A 14,769-nucleotide genomic window follows, 5' to 3' on the forward strand; every position below is an offset into this window, starting at 1 on the left:
CTTGAGCAATAGTTCTCCAGGACTTCTGAAGGACTTCTTTAGACACTGGCTGCTTTTTTCAACCATTTTTAAAGAAATGTCTTTATTTAGTTTGTTGAACCATGTAACACTGACCTATGAATCATCATCAAACATAAAAAGGCACATCTCAAGGCACGAACCAATGTAGTGTCTAAACATAAAAGACAATTATGCAAAGAAACAATTTAACTTCTGTGCTAGACACTTTGTTATTAACAGCCTGTTGGGAAAAAACATTATTTCCACTCCTGTAGTTTAATCTATAGAGATCAAAACTTTAGCAACACATTTAGCATAAAAAAGAACTTTATTACTTTCAGCCTGTGACCCTTCATCAGGATCATCAAGAACTCTGTAGAAAGAAAAATTCTAGTAGGAAAACTTGAAAACAGCCAACCATTGTGCACCAAGTATATCAGTTCACTCAGTTAGTTGAATCTATAAAAAGTGCCAAAAGCCAGTCTGATTGGCAACAACTTTATTGTTCAGCATGACTGCCAGATCACTTGAAGCATACCTGGGTAGGAAAACACACATCAGAATGACTGAATGGTGTAATCCTGGTTATCACTAAGAACAAAATGTCTTTTGTGCTCTATCTAAAAGTAAATATCATTTTTCCCCTTTTTCTCCCATTACAATGTTTAATCTTGAGTATTATAGCTATGCTGTAATGCTCACCACACACTGACCATGCCATTACTGGTGTAGGCTGGACATGAAAGTGACAAGAGATTTTCTACCTTTGTATTTGTCACGTCTGATAGCCGTTGTTCACTTGTCAGTTGCACATTGTTTGCCATACAGTCTCCCCCGCTATCACTTCTGTTTATGTTGCATGACTTCCTACATTTCATAATACTCTGTAAAGTCCAACTTGCATCATCTCCTGTATGTTGCTCATAATGGTAAGCCACAAGCAAAGTGAAACCTTTCTGAAACCTTGAACGGGATCTCTTCAAACAGCTCGAAGGAATTATTCACCAACTCTAATGTTGCCGTGTTCCCATGCCTTTTCTGAATACTTGCTCTCGATGACCCTCGGGCTACATTCATTTTCAAATTCCCACTTTCTCCTCTCCACTGTAAAACGCTGCACATATACCTCTCTGGCAGCTTTTTCTGCTGCAGCTGAGTAAGTAAGATGGAACAATTTTCCCGTCTAAGTATTGTCAGCATATCACTTGTAGATGAATTTATCTTCAGCGGGGTGAAGAGTGCTCTGGCATTGTGTGTCCTGTACAGGGTTAGACAGTGATTTATCACACACAGACGAAGACACGTATACGTCTCTGTGCTTACACTCGCACACAAGAGTTGATTAATCACCAAAGTGTCTAACCCCGCACTCTCGAGATTGAATTCTCCAGAAGTGACTTGGAAACGAAGATGGATGAGTCCCCGTGACAGCGTGTTATCTCTCTGTCAGGCACACTCAATGAAAAATACCCAAATGACAAGCTCGAAAAGTGGCCAGTGTCTTTAAGCTTCAGCGTGTCCTTTCAGCGGGGAGCTCGCTGCATGTGTTTTGGATGATGCCACAGTTTTATAGCAGGACTGTTTTTTCCCCCTTAAAGACAAAAAGGACAGGGAAGTTACAACAGTATGCTTTTATAGACTGTGTAAAAGCCAGCCTGTGCAACGAGCTCCTGCTTTTTAGTTCAGATCCAGTGTAACAATATGGTGAAGTATGTTGTTCCCTGGCAGCAGCTCGGCAACTAAAACTAACGTGTAATCCTTACATTATTAAATTATTACATTATAAGCCGAGAGCAGCCTTTAGTAAAGTAATATGAAATTTGTTTTTGTGAAATTCATGAAATTTTTTTGCAAGATTTAAAAAAACTAAAAATACTAGCGCCCGCTCTACCTCCACACAAAACTTTTTAAATGTCCAATCCCTGACATAATCATTTGTCATTCAAACCCAATTAAAGATTTTGTGAAATACAAAGAAAATACCATCACTGGATCACTGTCAACTAATGCTTAATATAATTTTTTTGATGTACTAATTTTCAGTTTTTAACGTAATTTTTTTTCTAATTACGTCACATTCTGCATGTGTTGAAAATCTGTGCTGCGTTAACAGTTTACATATTTAGACATGAACTTACACAGAAATTAAGGGAAAAGAGTGAAATAATTTCCCTTTTTTCTTTTAACATTTAGTGCTGCCTAATTTAGCAATGAAAGTGTCAGTTGTGTTTGAAAATGTGTATGTAAAACCGTCATCGGAGTCTAGGAAAGAACCCCCTAATGTGCCCTCCAGACCTGAACAGCCATGTGTCTGCTCAACACATCATTCATTATTTGCGTTGCTCTAAGTAAACTACATAGACCATAGATCACACTTGCGGTTAACCTTCCTCGGCTATATTAGGGCAAATATGCTGTGCCGTGTATGTCACGCTTATATCATGTGCATTAGTATGAGGCGTACACAGAAGAATTCATGCTCTGACCTTAATAGCGTCTCAATTAGGTAAGTATGTTGTAAATTACAGCAAAGCCAAATACTGGGAATACTTGAGGGCCGAGACTGAGTGTTGTGTTTGTTAGGAGTCCATCTGTAAGGCATTTAGGGCCCCACGTCTCTAAAAGCATATCTCTGAGGGGGGCAGGAGTTTGTGTGTGCGTGTGTTTAGACTGGTCAGACCCAGAGAGTTTGCAGGGCTTTAGAGACAAGGGCCTGGTACTGTAAACATGCAGGCACATATATACGTATTTGAACATTAAGGCAAATACAAGTGAATATCCAGGCGCACATAAATATACAAATGCACACACACACACACACACACACACAGAGAAAGATTCACAAAGCTGTTCATCCCCGCTCAGATCTCAACAGCTTCATTATATGTTGAGCCGGTGCAGGATGTGCCTGAGATGAAATGGCTAGAGGGGGGAGAAAAACAGAATTTCATGCCTTAAATCGAATAATGATTTACATTGCGCGCATCAATAAACCCATTGTATCCAATCAAGTTTCTCTCTGTTTTGTGTGTGGGCTGTAACAATTTGAGCCCACATCAATATGAACTCGTTACTGTAATTTCCTCTGGACTGTCTTTGTGTCGTGGACTTTTCTCTGCAGAAACGTTACTTTTAAAGTCACAACAGAACTAATGCATGGAAATCAAAGACGCTAATAGAAAGAAATATTTCTTTACAGACAAAACCACTACGGCATAATGAGCTGCCTGTATCTTCAGTCTCATTTTGGCCTCAGTGGAGGGGGGGGGTGAATCGGCAAACCTCAATCCTTGTGCGACACTTCTGATTTGTGATTACTGCAATAAAGCGACTTAATGATGCCGAAACATCATTTGTGAGTTTCACCGCTGGTATGAAAAGAAGGCCGTTTAATCTGTCGTGGATTTTGAGTTATGTCTCTTAAATTCGTACCTCGTCTTATCTTTGGGGAAAACAATTAAATACTTATCTTAACTAAGAGTGATTAAAGTGCCCCATGCATCCTCCTTTTCCTCTCCCTGGGTCATTGTTGTCACTCCGTTTGCTTGTCTGTCTGCCTTTACCTTACGAGTCCCCCCCACTCTCGTTCTGTTTTGCTTGGTGTTTCGTCCCCTTTGCTCTTGTTTCTATTACCTGTTTTTCTCCAAGAGCACCCTGTCTGTTGTTGTCCCGTGTTTTGATATATGTGTGTGTTTGGTTGCTCTGCACTCAGTGGGGGTCGGACTGACCGGACCAGTCCAAACAAAGAGAGGAAACTTGGCAAAGGAAGCACGTGCAGCACACACATGCACACACACGCACACAGTTATGTGTCCATTGACTCACATTCATTTCCTGCAGACTCACTCCAGACTTTATCATAACAACTACTTGCCTAACCTTTTACTGTAACCTTAACCCAGACCTAACCTTTAAATATGTATTTGCGTTAACATTGAATGATTTATGTTATGGAGTCTCGCTTTTTTTCCGCACAACATGATGTCCCCATAATGTCACCGTGTAAACACGTTTAGGTCCCCACGAGCGCATGAGCTGTACCCAGACCACACACTCAAACATTACAAATCCTGGAGCTCGCGGCTTTGGTGTAGTTGCTGCAGTGTTGCTGCCGGGTGCCACGGACAAGCACATGCAGAATCCCCATGCATGTCTGGACTTGTCTTGGCGATAGTTGCAGAACACAACATCCTGGCAGCTCCTGCTGTATTCCTTTAAATCTAGATGCTTGAATTGTCTTTTGTACAGATGTCATCAAAGTGACTGCTCACACCTGTGCAAAACAGATTTATCCTAGCACATGTGCTTGTGCAGCACACAGGAAGCATTTTTTAATTGTCCTAGCTAGGCCCAGTAATTCTCTTCTACACCATCGTCTTTTTAAAAAAATAATTTATCTCCAATAATTTCAGCTGAGAATCCAGTAATACCTATCTTGGGTTGACATGCTGTGTCATAGCAGCAGGTTTAAAGCTCCTGCAAATCATCAATACAATACAAAGAAGCGAAATGACAGCAATTTTTAAACATTTTCTATATATGTAAAATGATTTCTATTAGGATCATAAATTCCTGCGCCGTATTTTGAGGTCTAATAAACACACAGTGTTACATTTAATCTCCTCAGTGGTACCTGTAGCAACACACATACAACACCGCAGCCCTTCGTGGCTATTTTTGCGGCCTTTTTTTCAGCCTTGTCTCTGATCTTGGCGCCCTTTCTTTGACTCACTTTGCCTCCCTGTAGCTGAAGTGGTCTTTCTCACATCTACACTTCCCACTGTTGATGTGGTATCTTTATAGCTCTGCGAACTTGATAGCATGCAGTGGGTGGTGTGCTGCTGAGTGAGCTAGATAGTGCACCAAGAGCAGCAGCGTGTTGTTTGTAGTGCGGCCCGGTAGTAAATCATGTTTCGGCAGTGCGCTGGGGATGCAGCCCCTGGCAGCTCCCAGACGGCCCTTGGCTCTGGCTCCCTTCTCTTAGCGCCACTCTCTAATTTCAGAGCCGGGACCCTGCCTACTACTGTGTCTTTACCACATTCCCACAAACCAGAGACGGACAGTCTGCCTGCATGTCTGGCTACTCGCTCTCCATCTCGCAGTCTCTCTCTGCTTTTGTGTCTCTTTCTCTCTCTATCTCTGTTTTGCTCACACTCCCTATTTTTTTACCTCCTGTCACAATCTTTTTTTTTTTCCCCTGTGGCTCTTGTTCCCAGAGATTGCCCCTTCATCTTTCCCTGCGTTTGCATCGTTCTGTGCCTTTAGGATTATAGGTCTGCAGTCTCAATCATGGTTTCTAAATCATGTTCTACCCTACCCTACTGTGTCATGTCAGCTGCCCCCCACCCTCTCCTGTGAATTGCTTTCTGCTTTTCTCTAGAACCCACTTTGGGCTAGTTCATTGGCTCCGAATACCCATGCTGCATTTCCATTTTAATTGCCCAACTTTTGCAGGGCCTTGGGATATATATTTTTTGCACATATATTTTATGGCCTTGGCAAAATGCCCCCTGCTACTTTTGGTTGGACCTGACCACTAATGCACTACACGGACCAGTTCATTATCAGCATGGAGGTGTGAGCTTATTTAAGTAGGTTATGAAAGGGTCAATATACAGTTCATGAAACAGGGGTCTGTGTTTTATTGGGACCTGCAGTCTTGCTAATACACACTGCTAAGTAGCCCTGGTGCCACCCTACTTTGGAGTGCTATTAAATCAGTCTACTGCATGGAACAGTAAACCAGCTGTGAATAATACCAAGCTGTGTAAATTACTCCAGAAGCCATCAGTGTAAATGTCACTGCCGTTAAGTCAAACCGGGGGACGTATAATGGGCAGTATGTGCATTCTGCATGTGTTGCTGTATCTGTGTATTTTCTGCCTATGACTGCCTATACCCTTATCAGCTGGGTATTGATGAATCAGCATTTCCTATCAACAGTAATGCTTTGTTAAATCCTTAATTTTTTTAAATGCTTTTTGGTTTAATTCCAGTTTTTGTTAAAAACCTGTGACCTGATTTTTTTTATATTAGCAGTAATTCAGTCCTGACACTACTAATATATGAACGTTTATTTCATTCTTCATTTGTAGGGCACTTAAAATAAATGTTGGGGGAAAAAAGATAAGAGATTTTTTTAATCATCGCTCCATTAGCTATCCCAACTTTATCCTGTAGAGGGTGATGGGGGGCTAGAACCTATTCCAGCTGACCAAATGCAAGAGGTGGGAGGTGCTCTGGACAGCTTAGCAGTCAATCATCAAGCTAATACAAGAGACAGGCAACTGTGCATGCTCCCACTTACACCTACAGCCAATTTTCCTATTACCCTAACATGCATGTCTTTGAACTGTGAGGGAAAAGCTGAGCACCCATAGAAAACACAGTTAGAACATGCAGACTCCAAACCCTCTAAAGGATGAACGTCTATAGCAAATGGATGAATGGGTGACATTGTTGAGTCCACAAACTCTTGAGTTACTTTAGCTAAATGTGAACATGTGAAAATGTTGACTGTAAACAGACCTTATGGGTTGCCATGTTACTTTTGTGTGTTAGCACATTTGGTAATTAACATTAATTCAGACAAATTTTCAAGTCCATGGTCAAACAAGAGGAAAAGGGATAAGGTCATCTGTTGGCCTTATTGTCCGTGCAGCATTTCCTTCCACTCCATACGCTAAGTGCTCGGATCCTTCACTCTGAAACCAAGTGGAGAACCGTCTGACAGGCAGACAGACGAGCATTTCCACCCCATTATGCAGGAGAAGATTAAAAATAGGATAAGGTAAATTTGTTGCTGAGTGTTGTGCCATGCAGGCTCGAACCTTAGTTCATGGAATAATTTTAAGTGGCTGTTACTAATGCAGGCGTGTTTATGGCTGTGTAAAGATTTGACTAGGCCACTTGTGGTTCAGACATTGGCCCTATAGTACTCTGTGCCCAGACATATCCTTCAGGCAACAGTAGGTTTGCTACTGCCCATAGTAACGTGTGTATTTGTGTGTGTGAGTGTGTGTGTGTGTGCATGCACACCTATGTGTTTCGGCCAAGTCAAGTTTCCCATTTGCTTTAATAGAGTCAGGTTTTTCAAAACACCTAATAAGCCTGTCTGTATCCCGCGTTGAGTTTTTTTTTGGTAAGTGACTAATCACTTTATGGAAATGGATTTTTTCTATACCTCGGGGCAGTGCGGCACACCTTTCAGTCTTGTGCAATTAACATTGTAGTCCACACAGGATACAGGCCTTTCTTATAGTCTAGCATAATACAATGGATAAAATCAGGAAACTGCTTTTTGAGGCCAAATCAGTAAATGGAGCCATCGGTGGTAGAAGCATATTTACAACCCTTCTTAAAAGGTCCCCCATCCTGTGTTATAAAGTCATCATCAGCAACTGTACAGAGGTAAGAGCGGGATCCTGTCTTAAATGTTATTCATTAATAATCATATCATTATTACCAAGTCCATTTTATCTGAACTTCCTGCTTTAAATCCTGTGCTACCATTTTTTAGTCACAACAGCAGTTGCTGCAAGGCACTTTATATTGTAAGGAAAAATGCTACAGTAATACAAATATAACCCCAACAATCAGACACCTCTCTATTAGCAAGTACTTAGCAACAATGGGAAGGAAAAACTTCCTTTTAATAGGAAGAAACGTCCAGTAGAACCAGCCCCTCACCCCAAACCACTGCAACTGGCTGGGGGGTGAGGGGAGGGAGACAAGACAACAGACACACTGTGGAAGACAGCCTGAGATTAAGAATAACTAATGATTACATGCAGAGTTCTCTGTAAGCACACAATGAGGGAAAAAGGTGAGTGAGGAAGAAACAGTCCCCAGCAGCCTAGACGTACTGCAGGGAGCATTCATGGTCACCTGATCCAGCCCTAACTAAATGCTTTTTCAAAAGGAAAGTTTTAAGCATAATCTTAAAAGATCTGTCTGTGGGAGCTGGTTCCACAGAAGAGGGGCCTCAAAGCTAAAGGTTCAGTCACCCATCCTTACTCTCCCCGTTCTTACCGTCACCTAGCCGGCCTGTTTTCCCAACTGCTCTGGACAGTCTGCTGGGGTGACCTACCCTCCGTCTTCACCTGCATCGACTACAGGGGTCTGGCTGGCTACAGGATTTTTTTCCGGAGCTGCGTCTCTAATTCACCAAGCCTTGCCTTCACAACTGTGTTTATTACTTAAAATTTCACACGCTGAACAGGAAAGTGACGGAGGGAAAGGTGAAGAAGCCATGCTGATAACAACTCAGCTACGAGCTATGCTATTTAGCAAAACAAAGTGAATGAATACTGTGAATATAATTCGCTGGTAATTTCAACAGAGAGCATGTGTTGGATAAAGCACTTGAAGATTACACTGTAAAATAAGAAAAATAAATGTAGCAGCACTGTCACAAGAAGCTGTAGAAATACAAAGTCTTCAATTGTCTGCTGTGAGTTGCGAATGTTATTCCTGGCCTTTGGTTTTCAGCGATACAGATAAGCTCCTTTGTTGTGCTAGAGTCAATTTTCCGTAAATGACACTATGCCCACTTGCCTTCCTGAGGGCCCTCCTTCCAGGAAACTTTCGACATAGTCCAAGCGTGGATAGAAGCACTATTAACGGCTTAAAAAAAACACAAAAACAATGTTGTAATATGGATGCCTTTGAATAGAGATGGCATGAGAGTCACAAGAGAAGTCTTGCACAAACTTTACATAATATTAGCAGTCTTCTCATGTCATGTGGGTACCAACAGCATTAAGAAAACAACCACCGCTGTCCTGTTCCTTATTTTGCTTTTATTCTGAGTGGACCACACAGTGTTTCCACTGCAGAAAATGCACATCAAGACTATTGTGAATACTACTGTGATGAAATTTTACCTTACTTTCTAGAACTCTTAGCACTTGTCCCTGTGTAAATGCCCTGTCAGTAAGTCTTATATCAGTAGTAAAATAATAAACACAGCAAGCTCACACACACACACACACACACACACACACACACACACACACACACACACACACACACACACACACACACGGAAACATGAAGTGTATTCATAGCAGCTTGTGGTGAGAAGTGAACATCAAAAAGGTCAGCGTAGTCCCAGAGGTCATTCCCACCAGTCTCTACCTCTAGCCAAGCAGGCTGTGTCTGGGGGGTTGGTCAAAGGTCATCTCAGCAGGCTTGGTCATTAGAACACAATAGAACCCATTTTGTCCGTCTGTGTAACTGTGTGTCTTGTCTTGTCAGTTTGTCTCAGCTGACAGGAGGTTGTGCACAGCTTGAGAGGGAGGTGAAGAGGGAAGCGACAAGAGTTTCCTCTGAAGGAGCGAGGGTGACACAGGCACTCAATCTCTGCGCTCTTGAGTGCCTGTGTGCACTTGTATATTTGCACGCATCAGAGAGTGTGTGTGTGCACGGCTGCGCGTTTGAGCGTGTGGCTATGTTTGACTTCAGGGTAAGCTTCTGTGTGTGTGTGTGTGTGTGTGTGTGTGTGTGTGTGTGTGTGTGTGTGTGTGTGTGTGTGTGTGTGTGTGTGTGTGTGTGTGTGTGTGTGTGTGTGTGTGTATGTGAGCCTGTCCTTGGCACCGGGCCTCTGCTGCCTCAGCTGGATCGCCGTCTCCTCCCTACATCCTCTCGCTCCTCTCTGCCTCCATCGCTCCCCTCCCGCGCTGCTCTACTCCCACTGCTCCACCAGGCCCTTCCAGCTGCCCTCACCCATGGGAGAATGGTTTAAATCACTGCCTTCTCTCAAAGGGTTTCTTACCCCCCCCTCCTTACACAAACTTGCTCCATCCCTCCCTTTCTGATAGTGTCAAGAGGGGGATGGTCTGTGAGTGCTGACTTGGACTACTGTGGGAATGCAGGTGCTCTGCGTCTGTGTACACACTTGAGAAGCTCGTCTGTGACCTGCTGGCCAACAACATGTCCATCAACTGTCACAGCAGCCGCTGAGACCGGACCATTTCTGCAACAGCGTACTCAGATGGCAGATGGCTGCCAAATTATGACAGCGCTCTTTTCTTTTTTGCTCTCGTGCAGCACAGCAAGGATTTATTGATAGGTATTAGGGATGCCTATTTTCATTTTCATCAACAGTTTAGTTAGAACTTTGACAAGAAATTCAGGGTGTGAAACGTTGATTAATTTGCTTGATTAACTGCTTATACACCTTATATACCATAGAGAAGCAATTCTTTGATGCCCTGCAGAATTTAGATGTTTGCTCTCATTTTTATATTTGATCTAGCTGAATTACTCGATGTCCTACAACCCAGCCAGAATGCTGCCTCCCACAGATTGACTGCGTGTCTGTGTGGCATACCTGCTTGCAGAATCAGTTTCTAGCCACGTACCATCAAACTTTGGAGAAAAACCTCCTTTCCTCAGCTAGAAAACGGAAGATGGGTTGTAGATGGGTCTTCCAACATGACAGGGACCCAAAACATACCACCAAGGAAACAAACAAGTGCCTAAAGAAAAAAGGCATTAAAGTCCTGGAGTTTGCTAGCCAGACCTCAGTCCTATAAGAAATTCTGTGGAGAGAGCTGAAACGTTTCTTTAAAGAAGCGTAAACCAAAAATGTATGCAAACCTCATGAGAAACTACAAGAAAAATCTCATGCTTGCCAACAAGGATTTCTCTATCAAGTGCAAAGTCGTGCTTCGCTTGGGTATAAAATGCCTATTTCACTCAGTGACATGCAACAAATCAGTTTATGACTTTTATTTAATGTGTTTTTTTATTTTTATTATTATTGGTCGATTTTCTGTCTTTCTCCATTAAAATTAAGCTGTCATAAAAAAAAATTAGAGACTGTTCATTACTTTGTAAGTGAAAAAATTCAGCAGGGGATCAAATAATTATTTCCCTCAAACAGTATATTTTCAAAGCCAGAGGGACTTTATTCTAAAGTATATGAATGCATAAGCTTACCCTGATCACAAATGAAGAGAAAGCACTAAATAAAACGAAAGAAATCTGATGCCTCTACTGTTTCTTTAAGGTATTATAAGACGCTATTGCCTCATTGCCCATGGCTCAACAATGATAGATTGTATCTGTTGCAAGTCACAAGCCGTCACATTGCCATGTGCAGTAAGTCCTCCTTCCGAATACCACGTTCCTCCTTTGACTGTAAACAACATGTACAGAAAGCACCAGCACCACTGCTCCTTTAAGCGTCTTGCTAAATCTGTCTCCTCTTATATTTCTTTATTACTTCAGTTCTGTTTCTTTCATTTGATCCCAATGCTTCTTTTGTTTTGGCTTTCTTTTCTTTCCTTTACCCCTCTCACTGCATCTCTTCTCTTGGCCTTTGAGGTTAACCACCACTTGTATTACACTGCATTACAACTCATCAATAATATGCTGGGCAGAAAGAAAAACAACCCACACTTGTTGTTCTCTTTCTCTCTCTTGCTCTTTCTGCATCTCTCCCTCCCTCCCTTACTCTCTCGCTTTTTTCTCTCTGTAGCTAAATCACATAACAAGCAGGCCAAAAACAGTGAATTGCCTAGAAACCCAATATGGACTCCACCCTGGAGATTACACGGTCAGTTCGGCCAGCCTGTACTAGAATAACAGCCTGGCCTGCTCTGACCAGAGTGTGTCTGTGTGTGTATGTTTTTGTCCCTTACCTTTTTACGACTTTTGTGAGGCAGTCCTCATATAAGTATTGTGAGTTAGGGCATCCCTGTATGCTAGATACATCTAAAAGATCATCGTTGAGTCTCTATTATGTAGATATATGTGGTTATTAGTCACAAGGGTCTAAGCTTGTGTCAGAGCTTTAGAGGTGAGTCTCTTCTCATCAGCTGTTGGGCTGTTGAAAGGTAGTTCAGCTGAAGAAAGCACACAGTGTTGTCTAACAAAGCTGCACTTCCACCTGCCAAGAACGCTTGGTGGCTTAGCTGCTGCATCCTTCGTCAATTAGTTTCCTGTCTTCCGTAAAATGAAACTCTAATATTGCATTTCTTTTTTTTTTTAGCAGCAGAGGAATAACAGCACTTTTAATATTTTTAAATTACAGTAAGTTTTCTATGATGTCTTACATAATGCCTAGGTTATGTAACAGTGACCTACATACCACTTTGAAAAAACAAGCATGCATACAGCAACAGAAGTAGGTCAAGTCTAATTAGTCAGGATTTCTGCAACACAGAGTTTGGAAAACAGAGCGTGTTACTTAGTAAAATAATTTTTTAATTATGATATATCTATATTTTAAAATATATTTTATGTGAAGTTTAAAAATCTGGTTGAGGAAATTATGAGAAAGTGATGTGATGATGAGATCATGATATCGTGGATCCTGAAAGTATTCCCAGCGTTTCACTAGTTCCACATTTTCATCGTCATGCTACATTCCCAAATAGATTACATTCATAGATACATTCATTCTACACACAGTACCCCATCATGAGAAAGTGAATATGTTTGCTTGAAATTCTTGCAAATTTATTAAAAATAAATACAAAAATATAACATGCACATAGGTATTCAAAGCGTTTGATGTGGCACTCAAAATCGAGCTCAGGTACATCCTGTTTCCGCTGATGATCTGTCAGATGTTTCTACAACTTGATTGGGAGTCCGCCTGTGGATGTGATTTGAAAAGGTACACACAAAAGCACAAGCCAAGCCACGAAGTCCAAGGAATTGTCTGTAGACATCCAACAAGATTGTATCGAGGCACAGATCTGGGGAAGGGTGCAGAAAATTTTCCTGCAGCACTGAAGGTCCCACTGAGCACATTGGCCTCCATCATCCATAAATGGTAGACGTTTAGAACCACCAGGAGTCTTCCTAAAACTGGCCACCCAGCTAATTTGAGTGATCTGGCTAGAAGTGTCTTACTAATTGAGGTTACCAAGATCAAGCTGGTGTTGCTCTGAGTAAAAGATTGAGAAAATGTTTCCTAGTTTGAGTCTCGATTTCTGCTGTGACATTCCGATTGTAGGGTGAGAATGTGGCCTAAACAATACGGATCCATCCTACAGTACCTTCAGGTTGATGGTGGTACTGCATGGGGAGGATATTTTCTCTGCATACAAGTGAATGTTGCTTAAACCACACAGCCTGTCTGAGTATGTGACCAGAGTGCACCTATCTTCTGGTGGCTGCTTCCAAGAGGATAACACCCAATGCTGCAAAGCTCAAATCCTCTCAAACTGTTTTGGATTAAGTGAAGGAGGACATGCAGAGGGTTGGTGTGACAGCCTAAGCATAGGCTGAGATGGAGGCAGATGATTCACTGTGGCAACCCCTAAAGGGAGCAGCTGAAAGAAAAAGTCCTGTGCGCTTACGTATTGCATGATGATATAAGCGCATACAGAATATGTGGCACTACCTAAGCGCTCTTGTATACCCATTAGATCCATGCTTTAATAGCCTTCACAAATCATAATACATTAATAATACATTAAGAGTGGCTGAACTCACTTTTTCCAAAGCTGAATGTAAAAGTTACATGCTGACAGTATATGGCAATCAATATATTTAATGCCAAGGCATCCAGCATGTATGGTTGAAATGGGGGGAAGGGCTATTTTGATTTGGGTGTCTGAGATTATACTGCTAGTTTTATAAAGCTGGATCCAATCTGAGGCCAGCCAGGCTGTGGTGATCGAGGCTTCTCTAATGCTAGGTCTGTAGGTCTGCAATGCCTGAGCCTGGCCTACAGCTCGGGCAGAGTGGCTGATTGTTTCCAGCCATGATGGAGGTAATGAGGGGGTGGTGGTCATTATGATACATGCTTATACACAATAATACGCACACGCAGGCACAGACTGACCCATAAATGAACATTCGTACATGCATATGCGTGCGTGTGTGTGCGAATTGTTTTTCAGCCGCAGCACATTGGCTCTGTCAGGAGACCGCAGGGTCACTCTGCTAGTCACTTATTAGTGGTCACCTCTTTTGGATTACACACACACTCATCACGGCTATTGCGCACGGACATTTACCTAAGGGTAAATCCACTCATCCAGTTCGCATCACTGTGTCTGATGTACGCTGCGTTAGCAACCTTAAAGCGAAAACGCATGCAGCCTGGAGCATATCTGCTGAACCTCCGTGAAAGAGGTGTCTGAGTCACTGCCTGCACTGGGCATGCAATCAGGCATGTGTGGTTGCTGTATCACGGGATTTTCTGCGGCAGGAGAAGAGCTGACACATACAATCAAGCATCCCTTTTACCCCCACCCACCCACCAACCCATCCCCCAAAGACAGACAGACAGACAGACACACACACATACACACATACACACAAACATGTCCAAACAGGCATTTACTCACACATTATTTTTTCGTCTTCAACACAGATAAATGTAGCTCCAAGCTATATTTTCCATGTTTGAGTGTGTTTAGCTTGGTGTGATTCATCCAGAATCCTCTCTGCAAAACCCTGCTCCTTTTTTAAAAGAATTGATATTACTTAAGTTTACCATTAAAAAAAAAGAAAAGCTCCTGAAACTTTAGTGTAATGGGACTGGAAGTGTGTTGGGACTGTCGCGACCTCGGTACTAATTCAGTTAGTACACGGGACCACTGAGCAACAAGATTAATCATTCATAGTCCTCAAATGGTTAATGGCCTGCAGTGTGTGTGTGTTTTAAAGTGCAACCCTATCTTATGGCTCTTATGGTTGTAGCATGCACAGTTGATTGCTTAGCATGACTGTGACAAAATACCCACAGGCTCAGTGTCTTTCTATTTTTGTCTCTTTGCAGACCCAATGACTAACAGCCAAGAG

The 14,769-nt window shown here is 42.2% G+C and overlaps 1 protein-coding gene across 1 annotated transcript in view; it reads left to right on the forward strand.

The window, feature by feature from the left end:
* The window catches only part of kcnq1.2 (potassium voltage-gated channel, KQT-like subfamily, member 1.2), a 172,037-nt gene that overhangs the window by 113,039 nt on the left and 44,229 nt on the right, over positions 1-14,769 (forward strand). The window lies entirely within an intron of this gene.

This window comes from Diplotaxodon limnothrissa, linkage group LG7 (genome assembly GCF_057381915.1).
Source record: "Diplotaxodon limnothrissa isolate DT_005_m linkage group LG7, D_limnothrissa_male_GT1.1, whole genome shotgun sequence".
NCBI classification, from domain to species: domain Eukaryota; kingdom Metazoa; phylum Chordata; class Actinopteri; order Cichliformes; family Cichlidae; genus Diplotaxodon; species Diplotaxodon limnothrissa.